Consider the following 20470-nt stretch of genomic DNA (forward strand, 5'->3'; position numbering starts at 1 on the left):
AGGGATTTTAGTACCAATTCTACACCAGGAGCCTAGTCATCCCTTAGTCCTCTGGGATATATGGAGACTTCATGAGGTCTTAAGAGCTGAAGAATCAAAATTGGTGGCAGGGAGGGGTCTGTACTGCACACAAAGACGTCGAAGGAGGTAACTCACCATGTGACCTCGGGTAAGACACTTCCCCACTCTGGACCTCAGGTTCCTCATATACATAGTGAGGTGACGGGACTAGATGATCGCTACTGTCCTTCCAGTTTAATATCCCATGACTGTCTATGTTTGAAAAGACCCCTGGCAGAAGAGGCAGACACGGGGAAGTCAATGGTCAGTATGAAGCCCCAAGGACAAAAACATGGGGGAGTGTTTTTCTTAAGTGCACAATGCCAGAAACAGAAATCCAGGTGTTCCCTGCTCCTGCCCTCACTTTACCTGTAGGGGCTTTACTTGGTTTATTGTATGCACAAAATCTACATACGTGGTCCTCTTGAGTATCACACAGTGGCATTAAAGAACTGGGCCTGGGAATCAGAGAAGACTGCCCACCCCCAGGAACTCCGCCCCGCCCTTTCCCTAACATGCTCGCCTCCCTTCCCTCCTTGGGCCAGAGCACCCTGACCTCATCCCGTTACTGCTACTCTGGACGCCATTTCTGGGGCTGGAAGGCGATTCTGGGGACTGGGGCCATGATCCTGCAGGTCCCCAGACCCTCTTTCAGGCCCGTTTTCTGCCATAGAAGAAACACAGCTCATTTCTGAGAGGGAAACAACTTAATAGGGGAAGATAAGGAGGAGACAAGAGGGGGTGTTAGGCCCCTTAACATCTCCCTGGACTTAGGGCATAAGCGGTAGAAAGAACAGAAGCTGTGGTTGGTTCACTGCAGACCCCGCGACTACACCTCCTGTCACAGTGATGTCAGTACAGCTAGAGAGTGAAATGGCCCTTGGAGGCCATGCAGCACCGTGGGCCCTGGAAGGCTCCATGTCGAATCCATTAAAAGCAGGGGCCAGGCCTGCCTAAGCGTCTGCCAAGGTCCCTGAAGCTGTGTCCATGAACATGAGCCCTTTCCCATATCAGCCGGGATCTGAAGCTTGTTTTCTCTGGAACCCTTTCCCAGGTGGAGCCTTCCCAAGATTCTAAATGCTGAATCCTGATGGCGTAAGAGGCACCGCTCCAAAGCCTCCGGGAAGGGAAATGCATCTGCTGCAGGCAGGGCAGGGAGGCCAGGGCCACCGTGGACACTGACTCGGAAAGGGCCGGAGGGGTGGCAGGAAGGACAGGGCAAACACACCTCCATACACCTCCATAGAAGGCCTCGCCCACCTGTGGCCCATGGACCCCCAGGTCTAACCTTCTTCACCATCTGTCAACAGCTTTCTCCAAAGTCATCTGGCACAAAGTTAGTTGTAGACCCTCGGGTTCACAGAGAACCCGGTCTCTGGGGGACTGTGTAGGTACATGTTTCCTGGGAGGTGAGCCAGAGGCTCTGGGCTCATCTGGGAAAGGGAGCAGAGCTGGGAAGGCAGCGATGGGGGGCAGGAGGGCTGAGCACCCATAGGACTGGATCACAGGCTCTGCAGCCAAGCCCGTTGGGCCAAAAGCAGGTTGTATCTTCAAAGGCAAGTCCTTCAGTAGTCACCGCAGCAAGAGAAGGACCGGCTGCTGTGGCTGGGCAATAGGACAGGTGGCCCAGACCTGCAAACCTCTGTTTTTCTGACCATCTCCCAGACCCTCTTCATCTCCCCTTCTCTGGGGTTTCACCCCAGCCCCATCCCTGCACTCTGGTCTTGAGAGATCAGGGCCACCAGCCTCCAGCACCCACCAGTGAGAAAACCCCCTGTGCCTTCCAGCTTCACACCCTTCATCCCACTCTGGATCTCAAGGTCTCCCCTTCCATCCCTGCTGCTTCCTTTCGTTAGCTGACATGGTAATTTGACTACCTAACTCCAAAAAGTGGTTCAGGTTACGGCCTGGATAAAAGGCCCAGTACCACATGGAGCTCTACTGGATTATTTTCCTCCAATATATTCATTCATCAACTTAAAATCCCTGTATCACAATGACACTTATCACTCACATAGCACAGGCTGTGAGCAAAGCACTTCATACTCAAGAGTGCGTTGAAATACATGGGGGTCCCGGTGCTGAGGTCGTGGACAGCTTAGCAACAGAGAACGGGGTGCACAGAGCCCTTCAGATCCTTGTCCAGAGAGACAACTCCGCACCACCCTGGCCAGTGGGCATTCTCGCCACAGCCTCCCCACCTTGCGCCATGGGGTAGGAGGAGGTGAAATGTTTTGGGCCATACTGTGCGGAGATATGGCCTGAAGAAGGGTGCTTAAGCAATGCTCAGCTATGATAATCCGACCATCAGACGCATCACGATCACTCCGGAATGCCGAGATCTACCTAAGTTAGTGACAGGGCTGGGCACTGCCTCCAGTTAACTCAGTCTCCCCCAATATCTTTAAAAGGTTATGCTTAACTCCATTTTAGATGTGGGAAAACTAAGGTTCAATAATATATATGTTATACCAATTATACTAATATGTGTTATTATACTGATAACATATATACAGCAAGTTCACTTTGTGTCAGAGTCCGATATTGAACCAAGCTCTTTATAACTCAAAAGTCCTTATAATGAACACGGCAAGATGACTTCCTTGTGTTGAAAATCAATATCCAGGAAAAGGAGGCTGAAATGGAGGTCAAAGCCACAGCGGTGGGGACGTTCTCCAGGCCAAGCAGGGCTTTCTGTCTGGCTCCTCCTGCGAGGCTAGACTTTTCTTTCCTGCCTAACTGCCACCCTAGCCAGGGAGATGAGCACCCGGTGCCCGGGCACGGCCTACCACGCAGCACACGCCGGGCCAGGACTGCCCCAGGCGGTCTCACTTTCTGCTGCCACTGGCCTGCCACAACCTCCACTCTCACAACAACGCTTTGCAGGTACTGAGGGCCTCCAAGAAAGGCGTCCCAAACTCTATCTACACATTGACTCCTTGGGTTCAATATTACTTCTGGGAGTTTAGCTTAAGAGAGATGAAAAGCAAACTGGAGGAAAGAGAGATAATATTGGGTTTGGAGAGAAGAGCAACTATTCAGAACATAGTCACACCCATAGCAAGAGTGTGAAGTATCTGGAATACCCCTGGAAGCCAAGCGTTCACCCAGAACTCTCTCCGGAGGCCACTGCAGGAGCAGGAAGGGGCAGGAAAATGTATCAGGGCAAAGAAAAGCTCCCGCAGAGCCACCTCTTGCCTGTTTCCTCCCTCCGTGGTGACCTCCTCAAGGTCATGGGGAAAAAGATTCCTAGAATATGGATGTTACTTTACTTTATTCTATACCTTGGCCTCCTGGTGTGGCTACTGCTTTTTTCAATTTAAGTGCTTTCTTCTCCTGCCGTAAGATTCAATAGCAATGACCTAGGCGGGTGAGACCCAGACATCCAGGCTTACAGACCATAAGCCAGCTTGCTCAAAACCCTTAGATCTTTTCCTGTGTTGCTCTGAGGTTGCCAAACTTAACCTATAGGTCATATGTGGCTCTTTTCAGCATAAATTAAAAAATAAAACTGCTGACGAAGTTGCCAACATGAAAATATCCCCCTTTCCAGCTTCCCTTTGAGATGCAAGTGTTCTGGCTCTGCTGGGACAGCGACAAGCAGCTACAGCAAGGCAGTGACCCCTCGGTGTAGACAGATTGCCATGTGCCCACACTCCCTCCGACCCTCCACTTATTGACAACACCCACACGGTTAGTCGTAGCATTCAAGTTAAAACTTTACAACAAACATAAAGCTGTGTGCTATGCTTGTGTGTTACAGTAAACATGGGCTGCATATTAGAGATTAGGGAAGTGCCATCTCACCGAGCCTTGGTGACTGTCCCTATAACAACAGATTGTGCTCCTTCGAGTCAGCGTTTAGAGTTACAAAAAAGTGACTAGAAACCTACATGAGAGGAACAGACATCTCAGAAAGGGGGAGAGAGTTTGGGTAAGAGGCCATTGTGTTCGAAACCAGGTTTCCAATAAGAAAACATGCTAGAGGCCATTTATGAAGCTATTGTTGGTGGAAAGGTGGCATTTGTGCCATCAGCTGGCTGACCACAGGTTGTCAAGTGCCAGCTATCAGGACTTTTTAATATAGCTGTTCTAGTTCACGGGGCATGATTTGACCCAAAGTGTTCTCCTATCCCTATAATAGAAAACAAGCTACACAGGGTTCTGTAGTTCACGGAAATGTCTTTGGACTTGAAATGGCCCGGATGTACTTCATGAAGAAGAGTGTGAAGCTGAGACGCCCAACATCAAACGCAGCACCTCCTGCCTGCAAAGCCGCCTCAGTACTGCTGGCAAAATGAGATGCCTGGGCCCGGGGGCAAGTCCGGTTCCAGCTGCATTCGGGTGCTCTGAGGGAGGGGGCCGAGGCTGGGCGCACCTCAGGTGTGATTTACCTTATGGAATCGTGCCCAGAGGAAGTGGGAGGGCATCTACACCCTGGGGAGATGAAAGGACAGGGAACACTGAGATTCTCAGACGAAAGTGAAAGGCTGTCCCTAAAAGAATCTCGTAGGCTCTGACGACGCTTCCCTGGTGGGTATTGCAAGGTGGGTATTCCATTGGACCCAAATGGAGAAAGATGTGCCTGGGAGCTTCACCCTTGGCGTGCTGACATTGTCCCAACAGCACGCTGACCTTGACTTTGAGGAGTGAAATGATAGCCCTGGAGAAAGGGAAATTCCATTCACTCCGCATAGAAATGGATGAAGTGACACCTTAATATCAAAATACTCCCGTAAGCCACAGAGTCAAATTAGTCACATGGCAAAACCTGTTCACCATTCTCAAAATTAACTATATAAGGGACAGTGTGTAATCCCCAAACATCTCCTATTGCTTAATTGAGAGGAGAGAGAGCCTCAGGTATTAATAACTTTTCTCTATTTCCATTCCTCTCCCTGCCTTTCAAATTCCCCATCTTTATATTCAGTATAAATTTTCCTTTCTTGATTCCTTTTTACTCTTTACGAATGTTTCAAATAGATGAAATATCAGAAGGTAAAGAGTATCAAAACCACGTGCCCACTGTTCAGCATTAACAATGTTAATATTTTGATATCTTCTTCCCACATTTTTTGAAATAACACATCACAGTATGGTGGAGAACCCCTGAGAGTCCATCCGTGAGCATGTTCCCCCTCTTTCCCTCCACCAAAGAGTAACCCTTGGCCTGAAATAGGCAATTATCATTTCCGGGCATCTTTTAATCATTTTGCTACATAGGTATATATCCATAAGCAAATTATAGTATTGTTTTACCTTGGTTTAAACTTCAAAACAAGGGGTGTCTTCTAGACTTATTTGTGTTGATATACATTGCTCTTATTCGTTAATTTTAACTGATGTAGTCCACTATGTGAATATGCCACAAATTATCTGCCTGTTCTGCCAACTGATGCTTATTTCCATTTTGTCATTATTCCAAAAAAAGTTACAAAGAATATTATTTCACAAGCCTCTTTCTGTGCAGGTGGGAGAGCTTCTCTAGAGCAGCAGCTGGCAAACTTTTTCCCGTAAAGGGTCAGATAATGAATATTTTAACCTTTATCTTTATACAAATCATAGTGCCTCTGTTCCTACTAACTAAATTCTGCCACTGTAGTCTGAAAGCAGCCATAGACAACATGTAAACAAATGAACGTGTTCCAATAAAACTTTATTTACAAAACAGTCAGGAGCCAGATTTGGTCCTGGGTCCACAGGCCGCCCTTTCTGCCCTCTACTCTAGAGGCTTGTCACTCGAAGTGCGGAATGTGGAGCAGCAGCAGCAGCAGCAGCAGCGGGGAGTTTAGTAGAAGGGAAACCTCAGCCCCCACTGAGCAACATCTGCATCGTAACAAGCTCTTCAAAGAGGCGATTTCTGTGCACAGAAATATTTAAGAAGAATGGCTTTAGAGGATAACCCGATACCTTAGTGTATATAAGTCCTTCCCTGTATTGTTTAATGTTCCCCCAAAGTGATGATACTAACTCATATTTCTATAATCACCAAATGGATGAACTTCTTACCCTTTAATCTTCATATCTAACAGTATGTGGTGTGGTAGACACTAGCTCCTCGTAGCTTTGGGTGCGTTTCCCTGATTACTGCTGAGGTGGCACAACATCTCAACTGGAGTTTCCTGTTCTGTGAACTCTCTCTTCACACCCTTTCCTCACTATGTGTGTATCTTACAATATATATATATGCACACAATATACATCTGCATGTTTTCCATTATATGTGTATGTATACACACACACACACATATGTATATACACATATATATTTTTTGCAGGAGTTTATTAATTCTGTATGCAAACTCTGTTGGAATCATGCATTGGAATTATGTTCTCTCAGTCTATGACTTGTCTTTTGACTTTATGTATGGTATCTTATATAGACTTGTTTTTCAATTAATGTAGTCAAAGGCATTAATCTTTTCCTTTCTGTTATATTTAATCTGTACCTTAAGAAGACTTTCCCGCCTCAAAGTCAAATGATATTCTCCTTTCCTTTAAAAATGCTGCACTTCACAATCTCCCTTAGAGGAGAATTGCAAGTTATTTATGTAGAGATTCCTTGCTCAGGAAGGTGGAGATCCATGCCCTACCTTGAATGTGCATTGTGTTGATTAGGTTCCTTCCAAAGAGTTTGCCAGGAGGAAAGGCAACTTTCGAGTGGAGAATCCTGGCAAATACTCTCTTAGCCAGGTGATCGGGGTTTGCATCATCAGTGATGTCATGTGATAAGCACATACTCTTGATATGATATGACAAGAGTGGCGATCACCCCTGTGGTCCTCCTTTCCAAAACCCATGACCCCACTGACAAGCCTGAACTGGGAATCATTCTGCATAAAATGACCAGTGTTCCTCAAAATTGTGAAGGTGATCAAGGACAAGGTAAGTCTGAGAAACTGTCTTAGACCAGAGGACATGAAGGAGGCATGAAAATTAAATGTAATGCTGATCCTGGAATGGAAAAAGGATATTTGGGGAAAAATTAGTGATATCAGAATAAGTACTGAGTTTATAATGTAAACTATAATCTATAATGCATAGTGTAATAAATGTATCATGTTGATATAGATAATTCCAATAGGAGAAACTGAGTGAGGGATATGAGGGAATTCTCTGTGCTATTATTGTAACTGCCTGGATACCTAAAATTATTTTCAAATAAAAGCCTTATTTAAAATAAACAGTTCTACCTTTAAATTTAACCCAGAATTTATCATTTATTTTGTGACTAGTAGGAAGTATAACTTCATTTTTCCTCATGTGGTTTTACTGAATACCTATTCCCTTTAATATCAATTTACAATGACATATCAAAAATGCCCACATACCCACAACCCCTCTACTGTCTGTCTGTTCATCTATTTATATATCTATATAGTTACACATGTATGTTTTCTGAGTGCTAAAAATATATACTTCGGCCAGTTATCTCCCTGTCTTAATTACTGTAACTTTATAATGCCTTTTTATGTATTAAGGAACGACTCCCCTTTTTTCAAATTTTCTTTTCAAACACTATCTTGGCTGTTCATTGTCTTTCATTCTTCCATATAAATTATAGAATAACCTTATCAGGAAGTATCTTCAAAAACCTACTGGGATTTTACTGAGATTGTATTTAATTTATAGACTTGGGGGAGAATCAACATCTTCATTATATTGGTTCATCCTGTCCATGAAGAAGATATCTATTCCATTTATTCTTTCATCTTTTATAATATTAACAATGTTTTCTATGTTTCCAGAAGAACTTGCATACCCTTTGTTAGATTCATACTTTTTTGCTTCGTTTCTTGGTGTTATTTCATTTTTAGTATTTTAAATGTGATTTGTTTTCAGTTACATTTTCTAGAAATGCCTAGGGAATATACTGATTTTGTTTACTGATCTTGTATCAACAACTTTTCTGAACTCTATCATTAACTTTAGAGGTCTTTGATACTCTATGTAGGGTGATCATATCATTCATGACAAAGGCAGTCATCTGAATTCCCAATTCTTATGTTTCTTTTCTTGTCTTATTGCATTGGCTAGGCTTTCCAGAACATTGTTGACTAAGTCATCATAACAAGCATCCTTATCATTAGACTTTTTTTCACGTGTTTCATGCTTTTGGATTTCAACTCGTTTTGCATAGGATTTTTTTTTTCCTGGCTTCTGTCCCTCCCATCCTCCCTCCTTTCCTTTCTTCCTCCATTTCCTTTTTCCTTTTGTGCTCACTCATCATCATCTAATGTTTTTTTGTGTGTGGTTTTTATTGCCACTTCCACCCAGACTCTTAGAACATCAGTTTTGAACCAATCCTATAATGATGGCATGGCAGCCTCTGCCAATACTAGGAAAGTAGCACAACAGTATTCAGCTCTTTGAGCAGCTTGGTTCAGTTTATCTTCTCAAAGGCTACATCTTTATCCTCTCTCCCCACTTCCTTAGGTTCAGAGTTTCCTATTTCTTGTATTTCCAGATGGGGGTAGCAACATTTTTTCAGACTCTTCATCAGTGTGGGAACTTGTCCCCAGCTGATGGCTTCAAGCAATGAGTCTGATCCCCTGATAATACAGAGCACATATAGTTTTGTAGATCCATCTGGAGCTAAATTCTTGTCCTTGTTTTTTTGCCTCCAGACTTGGAACCCAGCATGAGAATAAATTTAGCTCTATTAATCACCTTTTATTTCTGTATTTTTTTTTTATCCATCAGGTTATTTATCATGTTTTGGGGCCCAGCTATGTCTTTTTATACTTTTCTATCATTGTAACATGTTTGGAGCAAAGGAGATGCACCAAAGCATTAACTCACTGTACCATCTTAACCAGAGCTTGATTATTTTTTTCTTTCTAATACTGAGAAAAAATGCATTTGCCTTATTTCTAAGACTAATTTAAATGATACATTCAACCCTATCTCCAACTTCCTTCTTCAATTATTTCTTATCTGTCCAGCATCTCTCTATTCTGTTCCCCTTTCTACAGAAATCTAAATATGGTCACCTGTATCTTTTGGTATGTGTACATGTACCAAACCCACAGATGCCCACACTCCCTGACTCTGAATCTAGTAAGAGATGGAGCAATTTAATCCACTTTACTATATCATTTGATATCATCCTATATCCTTACATCCCTTGGGTACCAACAATTTGCATGACTCAATTCCACCTGGAACCTCCACTGTCTCCCAGATCACTCATACTTAACTTACTGTAATTCAAGTTCTATTCACTCCAGAAACCGCTCTCTTGAAGATCATCGTGGTTATTCCATGAACAGATTTCATCATTCCTTGTTACCCTGATCATTCCCCAGTGTGGCATCTTGACCACCCCACATCCCCCATGACATTTCTAATACTGCACCACCCTGCTCATCTTCCTATCTTTCTACTCCCGTTCATTCTATTGGATTCTCTTCCTCCCCCTGTACCAGTGGTGTTTCTCCAGCCTGTAACCCTTACTACTCAAAGAATGGTTCCCAGACCAGCAATAACGGCATCACCTGAGAGCCTGTTAGAAATGGGGAATCTTAGGCTCCTCTCCAAACCTACTGAATCAGAATCTGCTACATTGAAACCTGGGAAAGCATGTCCAACAGTTCTATTTCCCACCTGACAGACTGTGATTTAAAGAATAGAAAAATTTTTTTAGAAATGCGGTAAGACTCGTGTGTGTGTGAACCTGTATAACAATAGGCCACATTATTTTCAGGATCTACTATAGTATCTTGGCACTTTCAAAGCACTTCTTCTTCCATAAACTTCAAACATTGATTATGTTAGCCTCAAAATAGCAAAGTAAGGAAAAGTAAAACAACAAAACCAATTATCTTAGCATCAATGCCTCTTATCCTCAACTTTATGTGGCCCTCCCAGAACCAAAATCCTCAAATCATCTGGTACCACAAGGTGCCCCACTCTCTTCAGGGTAATGGCCATATTGTTCAGGGCCCAATGAGCACAACACAAAGGCCAGAGTCTACCAGTAAATGTAATCAATAAAGTCTAAATCCCTCGGTAGTATCAATTTTAAGCAGATTAACTTACAGCAGGGTATCACTAACAGGATCAGATAGCCGGGGCATTCTTAAGTCAACAGCCTCAACAATTAACTAATATAAACTTATGAGTTCCTCTCTTGGCTCTGAATTCCTATGATTAGTGATGAAGATACTGAAGATGATGATGAAGGAAAGATAAAAAGAAGACAGAGGATTCGGATTAAAGATGGCGGCGTGAGAGGAGAGGCAAAGGCTTCCTCCTAAAACTGGATACAATTAGAAAATATAGTTGGTGCAACTAATCCTGAGAGAGCAACAGGAAAGAGGATGACACCAGACTGCACACACCTGGAGAAAAGAGCAGACCTCACTGAATGGGGTAACGTACCAGAGCTGTGGCTCCGTGGGACCCAAGCCCTTCCCCCACCGCAGCTCACCGGCGGGAGGAAGAGAAATGGAGCAGGGAGGGAGTGGAAGGCCTGGGAATGCTGAATACCTAGCTCCAGAGTCCTGTGCCGGGAGCACAAACCTACATTTCATGGTGCTTTCATCATACTCTTCTGATTACGGGGTTGGAAAGCTGAGACAAGCAGAGTTACTGGGGAGACTGGGATTCCCGCTGCTTGTGGAAAGCAGGGATCCATATCTGGCTGCTCTGGGACAAAAGCTTATATCTGTGTGCTCGGCCCACTGGCTCAGGCAGTGGAGACAGGCACAGCAGCCGGGAAGCAGGGAACAGCTCTTTCCACCCCCCAGGCACCAATACTGCTCCCCTGTGACCCCCAACATTGCTTCAGGGACTGAGCAGCTCCAGAGACTACAGCTTCTGGACACTAGAGGGCGCCATACACAAACATGAAATGCCAAAGGAACCTTGTCCAGAGTAAAATTATTACTACAACTCCTGAGAAAGATTTAAATGATATGGACCTCGTGCCTCTTCCTGAAAGGGAGTTCAAAATAAAAATCATCAACATGCTAGTGGAGGTACGGAAAGACATCCAAGAACGAAGGAATGAATTCAGGTCAGAGATCCAATTGTTCAGGAGCATGATGGAGGGTATTAAAAGCAGGTTGGATATGGTGGAAGAGACGATAAATGAAATAGAAACTAGAGAAGAGGAATACAAAGAAGCTGAGGCACAGAGAGAAAAAAGGATCTCTAAGAATGAAAGAATATTGAGAGAACTGTGTGACCAATCCAAATGGAACAATATTCGTATTATAGGGAGACCAGAAGAAGAAGACAGAAAAAGGGATAGAAAATGTCTTTGAGGAGGTAGTTGCTGAAAACTTCCCCAATCTGGGGAAGGACATAGTCACTCAGGCCATGGAGATCCACAGATCTCCCAACACAAGGGACCCAAGGAAGACAACACCAAGACACACAGTAATTAAAATGGAAAAGATCAAGGATAAGGACAGACTGCTAAAAGCAGCCACAGACAGAAATAAGATCACATACAAAGGAAAGCCCATCAGGCTATCATCAGACTTCTCAGCAGAAACCTTACAGGCCAGAAGGGAGTGGCATGATATATTTAATGCCATGAAGCAGAAGGGCCTGGAACCAAGATTACTTTATCTGGCGAGATTATCATTTAAATTTGAAGGAGGGATTAAACAATTTCCAGATAAGCAAAAGCTGAGAGAATTTACCTCCCACAAACCATCTCTACAGTCTATTTTGGAGGGACTGCTATAGATGGAAGTGTTCCTAAGTTGGAATAGTTGTCACCAGATGTAATAAAACCACAGGAAAGAAAGTAGAATAGCTAATTACTAAGGAAATGCAAAATTAACTATCCCAAAGTCAATAAAGGGATAAACAAAAAGTACAGAATATGATACCTAATATATAAAGAGTGGAGGAGGAAGAAAAAGGAGGAGAAAAAGAAAAGAACCTTTAGATTGTTTTTGTAACATCATACTAAGTGAGTTAAGTTAGATTCTTAGATAGTAAGGAAAGTAACCTGGAACCTTTGGTAACCACGAATCTAAAGCCTGCAGTGGCAATAAGTACATACCTATCGATAATCACCCTAAATGTAAGTGGACTGAATGCACCAATCAAAAGACATAGAGTCACTGAATGGATAAAAAAACAAGACCCATCTATATGCTGCTTACAAGAGACTCACCTCAAACCCAAAGACATGCACAGACTAAAAGTCAAGGGATGGGAAAAGATATTTCACACAAACAATAGGGAGAAAAAGGCAGGTGTTGCAGTACTAGCATCAGACAAAATACTTCAAAACAAAGAAAGTAACAAGAGATAAAGAAGGACATTACATAATGATAAAGGGATCAGTCCATCAAGAGTGCATAAATATATATGCACCCAACACAGGAGCACCAGCATATGTGAAACAAATACTAACAGAACTAAAGGAGGAAATAGAATGCAATGCATTCATTTTAGGAGACTTTAACACACCATTCACACCAAAGGACAGATCCACCAGACAGAAAATAAGTAAGGACACAGAGGCACTGAACAACACACTAGAACAGATGGACCTAATAGACATCTATAGAACTCTACATCCAAAAGCAACAGGATACACATTCTTCTCAAGTGCACATGGAACATTCTCCAGAATAGACCACATACTAGGCCACAAAAAGAGCCTCAGTAAATTCAAAAAGACTGAAATTATACCAACCAACTTTTCAGACGAGAAAGGTATAAAACTAGAACTAAATTGTACAAAGAAAGCAGAAAGGCCCACAAACACATGGAGCTTAACAACATGCTCCTAAATAATCAATGGATCAATGAACAAATTAAAATAGAGATCCAGCAATATATGGAAACAAATGACAACACCACCACCAAGCCCCAACTTCTGTGGCACGCAGCGAAAGCAGTCTTAAGAGGAAAGTATATAGCAATCCAGGCATATTTAAAGAAGGAAGAACAAACCCAAATGAATAGTCTAATGTCACAATTATAAAAATTGGAGAAAGAAGAACAAATGAGGCCTAAAGTCAGCAGAAGGAGGGACATACTAAAGATCAGAGAAGAAATGAATAAAATTGAGAAGAATAAAACAATAGAAAAAAAATCAATGAAACCAAGAGCTGGTTCTTTGAGAAAATAAACAAAATAGATAAGCTTCTAGCCAGACTTATTAAGAGAAAAAGAGAATCAACACACATCAACAGAATCAGAAACGAGAAAGGAAACATCATGATAGACCACACAGAAATACAAAGAATTATTAGAGACTACTATGAAAACCTATATGCTAACAAGCTGGGAAACCTAGGAGAAATGGACAACTTCCTAGAAAAATACAACCTTCCAAGACTGACCCAAAAAGAAACAGAAAATCTAAACAGACCAATTACCAGCAACGAAATTGAAGCGGTAATCCAAAAACTACCAAAGAACAAAACCCCCGGGCCAGATGGATTTACCTCGGAATTTTATCAGACATACAGGGAAGACATAATACCCATTCTCCTTAAAGTTTTCCAAGAAATAGAAGAGGAGGGGATACTCCCAAACTCATTCTATGAAGCTAACATCACCCTAATACCAAAACCAGGCAAAGACACCACCAAAAAAGAAAACTACAGACCAATATCCCTGATGAACGTAGACGCAAAAATACTCAACAAAATTTTAGCAAACCGAATTCAAAAATACATCAAAACCATCGTACACCATGACCAAGTGGGATTCATCCCAGGGATGCAAGGATGGCACAACATTCGAAAGTCCATCAATATCATCCACCACATCAACAAAAAGAAAGACAAAAACCACATGATCATCTCCATAGATGCTGAAAAAGCATTTGACAAAGTTCAACATCCATTCATGATAAGAACTCTCAGCAAAATGGGAATAGAGGGCAAGTACCTCAACATAATAAAGGCCATCTATGATAAACCCACATCCAACATTATATTGAACAGCGAGAAGCTGAAAGCATTTCCTCTGAGATCGGGAACTAGACAGGGATGCTCACTCTCCCCACTGTTATTTAACATAGTACTGGAGGTCCTAGCCATGGCAATCAGACAAAACAAAAAAATACAAGGAATCCAGATTGGTAAAGAAGAAGTCAAACTGTAACTATTTGCAGATGACATGATACTGTACATAAAAAACCCTAAAGACTCCACCCCAAAACTACTAGAACTGATATCAGAATACAGCAAAGTTGCAGGATACAAAATCAACACACAGAAATCTGTGGCTTTCCTATACACTAACAATGAACCAACAGAAAGAGAAATCAGGAAAATAACTCCATTCACAATTGCATCAAAAAAAATAAAATGCCTAGGAATAAACCTAACCAAACAAGTGAAAGACTTATACTCTGAAAACTACAAGTCACTCTTAAGAGAAATTAAAGGGGACACTAACAGATGGAAACACATCCCATGCTCGTGGCTAGGGAGAATTAATATCGTCAAAATGGCCATCCTGCCCAAAGCAATATACAGATTTGATGCAATCCCTATGAAACTACCCGCAACATTCTTCAATGAACTGGAACAAATAATTAAAAAATTCATATGGAAACACCAAAGACCCCGAATAGCCAAAGCAATCCTGAGAAAGAAGAATAAAGTAGGGGGGATCTCACTCCCCAACTTCAAGCTCTACTATAAAGCCACAGTAATCAAGACAATTTGGTACTGGCCCAAGAACAGAGCCACAGACCAATGGAACAGACTAGACAATCCAGACATTAACCCAGACATATATGGTCAATTAATATTTGATAAAGGAGCCATGGACATACAATGGCGAAATGACAGTCTCTTCAACAGATGGTGCTGGCAAAACTGGACAGCTACACGTAGGAGAATGAAACTGGACCATTGTCTAACCCCATATACAAAAGTAAACTCAAAATGGATCAAAGACCTGAATGTAAGTCATGAAACCATTAAACTGTTGGAAGGAAACATAGGCAAAAACCTCTTAGACATAAACGTGAGTGACCTCTTCTTGAACGTATCTCCCCAGGCAAGGAAAACAACAGCAAAAATGAACAAGTGGGACTATATTAAGCTGAAAAGCTTCTGTACAGCAAAAGACACCATCAATAGAACAAAAACGAACCCTACAGTATGGGAGAATATATTTGAAAATGACAGATCCGATAAAGGCTTGACGTTCAGAATATATAAAGAGGTCACACGCCTCAACAAACAAAAAACAAATAACCCAATTGAAAAATGGGCACAGGTACTGAACAGACAGTTCAAAAAAAAAGAAATACAGATGGCCAACAGACACATGAAAAGATGCTCCACATTGCTAATTATCAGAGAAATGCAAACTAAAACTACAATGAGGTATCACCTCACACCAGTAAGGATGGCTGCCATCCAAAAGACAAACAACAACAAATGTTGGCGAGGCTATGGAGAAAGGGGAACCCTCCTACACTGCTGGTGGGAATGTAAATTAGTTCAACCATTGTGGAAAGCAGTATGGAGGCACATCAAAATGCTCAAAACAAACTTACCATTTGACCCAGGAATTGCACTCCTAGTAATTTACCCTAAGAATGCAGCAATCAAGTATGAGAAAGACCAATGAACCCCTATGTTTATCGCAGCACTATTTACAATAGCCAAGAATTGGAAGCAACCTAAATGTCCATCGATAGATGAATGGATAAAGAAGATGTGGTACATATACACAATGGAATACTACTCAGCCATAAGAAAAGGACAAATCCTACCATTGGCAGCAACATGGATGGAGCTGGAGGGTATTATGCTCAGTGAAACAAGCCAAGCGGAGAAAGAGAAATACCAAATGATTTCACTCATCTGTGGAATATAAGAACAACGGAAAAACTGAAGGAACAAACCAGCAGCAGAATCACAGAACTCAAGAATGGACTAACAGGTACCAAAGGGAAAGGGACTGGGGAGGATGGGTGGGTAGGGAGGGATAAGGGGGGGGAGAAGAAGGGGGGTATTAAGATTAGCATGCATGGGGGGGTGGGAGAAAGGGGAGGGCTGTACAACACAGAGAAGGCAAGTAGTGATTCTACAACATTTTGCTATGCTGATGGACAGTGACTGTAAAGGGGTTTATAGGGGGGACCTGGTATAGGGGAGAGCCTAGTAAACATAACAGTCATCATGTAAGTGTAGATTAATGATACCAAAAAGAAAAAAGGCAGTTCCTGTGTGGTGACCTCCAATTAGTTCAACACAAGGGTATAAAGGGCATATAAAAGTGTAGGCAAAGGGTCTGTTTATGTTTATACAGAGGATCAAAGCCTAATTGGGCTACCCCAAAAATGAACTAAGATACGATATGAAAAAGAACTTCCAACATCAGCACCCTCGGGAAGACTCATGCCAGAAGATGATCATCAAAAAACCCCAACAAAGATCCACGCACTGCTACAGCTGTAGATGCACTCATCCCACCAGTTCCTGGACTTCCCATGGGAATGAGGAAGGAGATATCTAAGCTGGCCTGTGCATACAGTAAAACAACAAATTGACTGGATCTATACTGTTGGAACTCAACCAAGAATTAGGAGAAGTGCAAATTGTAGCGCTCCAAAATCTTACAACTACAGACTATTTACTGTTAAAAGAACATATGGGATGTGAACAGTCCCCAGGAATGGGTTCTTTTAATTTGTCTGATTTCTCTCAGACTGTTCAAGTTCAGTTGGTTTCACTGGAGATGGCTGGTAATTACAGGTATGTTTTGGTTATGTAACTATACTCCTATTATGTTAATGTGTGTGCGCAATTTAATTAGTAGTTTAAAACTTATACATGCTGAAGTTACTCTACAAGAAGATATGTCAAAGAAATAATCAATCTTCCCATGTTTTCTTCCGCCTGCTACTTCTATAGCTTTTCTTCTTCCTTCCTAATTACAACCCTTAAATAGAATTCGTGCCTCATATCAAATTTACCGAGTATCATAATTCTTCCAAGTGGTAAAGATACCTCAAGACAAATGCTGGGCATAGAAGCTACAGGGCATAAATATGCAAAGAAATAAAAAGCTAACCATTTCAAACAATAAGGCTTCTCTCTCACTTACCAACTTTACATTTTCCTGTATGGCCCTGGAAGATGACTGGTTAGCCAGAGACGGGTAAGATTCCTCAAGGGAGGAACAACCTAAGACAGGCACAGTTGCAGGGGGGTCATCAGGTGAGAAATTGGGGATCAACAGAGGTGAGGCTTAGAACCTCACCCCCCCTGTTCTGAGAGAAATCTTCTGCATACGTGGATGTTTTATTGCCCTTGTCTAGCTTGGATTAACACATAGTCTACAGGCACACACTTGATCATCTACATTTGCTCTCTTACAACCTAAACTATGTTTTCTACCTTTATCTTGTATCTACCTACCACTTCAGCATTTTATTAAAAATAATAATAATAAAGAGAGAAATGTGGTATCCACATATAAATCAAGTATAAAAATCAAATGAGTATTCATATTTGAACTGACTGTTTAATGTTCACAATGCATGAGCAGAACCAAAAGTTTCTGTGATGACTACCCTTGTACTGTTCACCATGTAACTTATTCACTATGTAAGAATTTGTTCTCCATGTAAGAACTTGTTCATTATGCTTCAGAAGATTGGAGACTGACGAAAATTAGGCTTGGGGTGGATTAATGATTGTGCATTGAGCATTGACTCCCCTATACAGAATTTTATTGTTGTTAACAATCATTTGATCAATAAATATGAGAGATGCCCTCACAACAACAACAACAACAACAAAAGTACATACTTCCAATTGTAAAATAAATAAGTAACCGGGATGTAATGTATAGCATAAGGAATATAGTCAAAATATTGTAACAACTTGGTATTATGATAGCTGGTACCTAGAATTTTCATGTCTATAAATGTTGAATCACTGTGTTGTACACCTGAAACTAATGTAATGTAATACTGTGTGTCAACTACCCTTCAATAAAAAATAATTATCTACAAAAAAAAAAAAAAATTCAACATCCATTCATGATAAAAACTATCAGCAAAATGGGTATAGAGGGCAAGTACCTCAGCATAATAAAGTCCATATATGAAAAACCCACAGCCAACATCATACTGAACAGTGAGAAGCTGAAAGCATTTCCTCTAAGATTAGGAACAAGACAGGGATGCCCACTCTCCCCACTGTTATTCAACATAGTACTGGAGGTCCTAGCCATGGCAATTAAACAAAACAAAGAAATACAAGGAATCCATATTGGTAAAGAAGAGGTCAAACTGTCACTATTTGCAGATGACATGATATTGTACATAAAAAACCCTAAAGACTCCACTCCAAAACTACTAGAAACTACTGATACTGGAATACAGCAAAGTTGCAGGATACAAAATTAACACACAGAAATCTGAGACTTTCCTATACACTAACAATGAACTAAGAGAAAGAGAAAGCAGGAAATCAATTCCATTCACAATTGCATCAAAAAAAAATAAAATACCTAGGAATAACCCTAACTAAGGAAGTGAAAGACCTATACCCTGAAAACTACAAGACATTCTGAAGAGAAATTAAAGAGGACACTAAGAAATGGAAACTCATCCCATGCTCTTGGCTAGGAAGAATTAATACAGTCAAAATGGCCATCTTGCCCAAAGCAATATACAGATTTAATGCAATCTGTATCAAATTACCAACAGCATTCTTCAACAAACTGGAACAAATATTTCAAAAATTCATATGGAACCACCAAAGACCCTGAATAGCCAAAGCAATCCTGAGAAGGAAGAATAAAGTGGGAGGGATCTCGCTCCCCAACTTCAAGCTCTACTACAAAGCCACAGTAATCAAGATAATTTGGTACTGGCACAAGAACAGATTAGAGACTCGAGACATTAATCCAAACATATATGGTCCATTAATATTTGATAAAGGAGCCATGGACATACAATGGGGAAATGACAGTCTCTTCAACAGATGGTGCTGGCAAAACTGGACAGCTACATGTAAGAGAATGAAACTGGATCACTGTCTAACCCCATACACAAAAGTACATTCGAAATGTATCAAAGACCTGAATGTAAGTCATGAAACCACAAAACTCTTAGGAAAAAACACAGGCAAAAATCTCTTGGACATAGACATTAGCGACTTCTTCATGAACATATCTTCCCGGGCAAGGGAAACAAAAGCAAAAATGAACAAGTGGGACTATATCAAGCTGAAAAGCTTCTGTACAGCAAAGGACACCATCAATAGAACTAAAAGGTACCCTACAGTATGGGAGAATATATTCGTAAATGAAGATCCAATAAAGGCTTAACATCCAAAATACATAAAGAGCTCATGCACCTCAACAAACAAAAAGCAAATAATCCAATTAAAAAATGGGCAGAGGATCTGAACAGACAGTTCTCCAAAGAAGAAATTCAGATGGCCAACAGACACATGAAAAGATGCTCCACATCACTAGTCATCAGAGAAATGCAAATTAAAACCACAATGAGATATCACCTCACACCAGTAAGGATGGCTACCATCCAAAAGACAAACAACAACAAATGTTGGCGAGGTTGTGGAGAAAGGGGAACCCTCCTACACTGCTGGTGGGAATGTAAATCAGTTCAACCATTGTGGAAAGCAGTATGGAGGTTCCTCAAAATGCTCAAAATAGAAATACCATTTGACCCAGGAATTCCACTTCTAGGAATTTACCCTAAGAATGCAGCACTCCAGTTTGAAAAAGACAGATGCCCCTATGTTTATCGCAGCACTATTTACAATAGCCAATAAATGGAAGCAACCTAAGTGTCCATCAGTAGATGAACAGATAAAGAAGATGTAGTACATATACACAATGGAACATTATTCAGCCATAAGAAGAAAAAAAATCCTACAATTTGCAACAACATGGATGGAGTTAGAGGGTATTATGCTCAGTGAAATAAGCCAAGCAGAGAAAGACAAATACCAAATGATTTCACTCATCTGTGGAGTATAAGAACAAAGGAAAAGTGAAGGAACAAAACAGCAACAGAATCACAGAAACCAAGATTGCACTAATAGTTACCAAAGGGAAAGGGACTGGGGACGATGAGTGGAGAGGGAGGGATAAGGGTGGGGAAAAAGAAAGAGGGCATTAAGATTAGCATGTATAGTGCGTCGGGGGCACGGTGAGGGCTGTGCAACACAGAGAAGACAAGTATTGATTCTGCAGCATCTTACTACTCAGATGGACAGTGACTGTGAAGGGGTATGTGGGGGGTACTTGGTGAAGGGGGAAACCTAGTAAACATAATGTTTTTTCTGTAATTGTAGATTATTGATATCAAAATTAAAAAAAAATTTTTTTAATTAATAAAAAAAAAAAGAACAAAGGAAAAACTGAAGGAACAAAACAGCAGCAGAATCACAGAACCCAAGAATGGACTTACAGTTACCAAAGG

General features: G+C 41.4%; 1 protein-coding gene across 10 annotated transcripts in view; it reads right to left on the reverse strand.

The window, feature by feature from the left end:
- LOC118918132 (collagen alpha-1(VII) chain-like) overlaps positions 1-20470 on the reverse strand; it is a 63836-nt gene that overhangs the window by 21701 nt on the left and 21665 nt on the right. For 3 of the 10 annotated variants that reach the window (XR_008994180.1, XR_008994174.1, XR_008994176.1), the window contains one exon: positions 5702-5920. The exons of the other annotated variants lie outside the window; for them this stretch is intronic. The gene's annotated coding sequence lies outside the window, so the exon portion shown is untranslated. Of the gene's footprint in view, positions 1-5701; positions 5921-20470 lie in introns of those variants that run through there. 10 annotated transcript variants of the gene reach the window in all.

The sequence above is a fragment of the Manis pentadactyla genome, chromosome 15 (genome assembly GCF_030020395.1).
Source record: "Manis pentadactyla isolate mManPen7 chromosome 15, mManPen7.hap1, whole genome shotgun sequence".
In the NCBI taxonomy this organism is placed as follows: Eukaryota; Metazoa; Chordata; class Mammalia; order Pholidota; family Manidae; genus Manis; species Manis pentadactyla.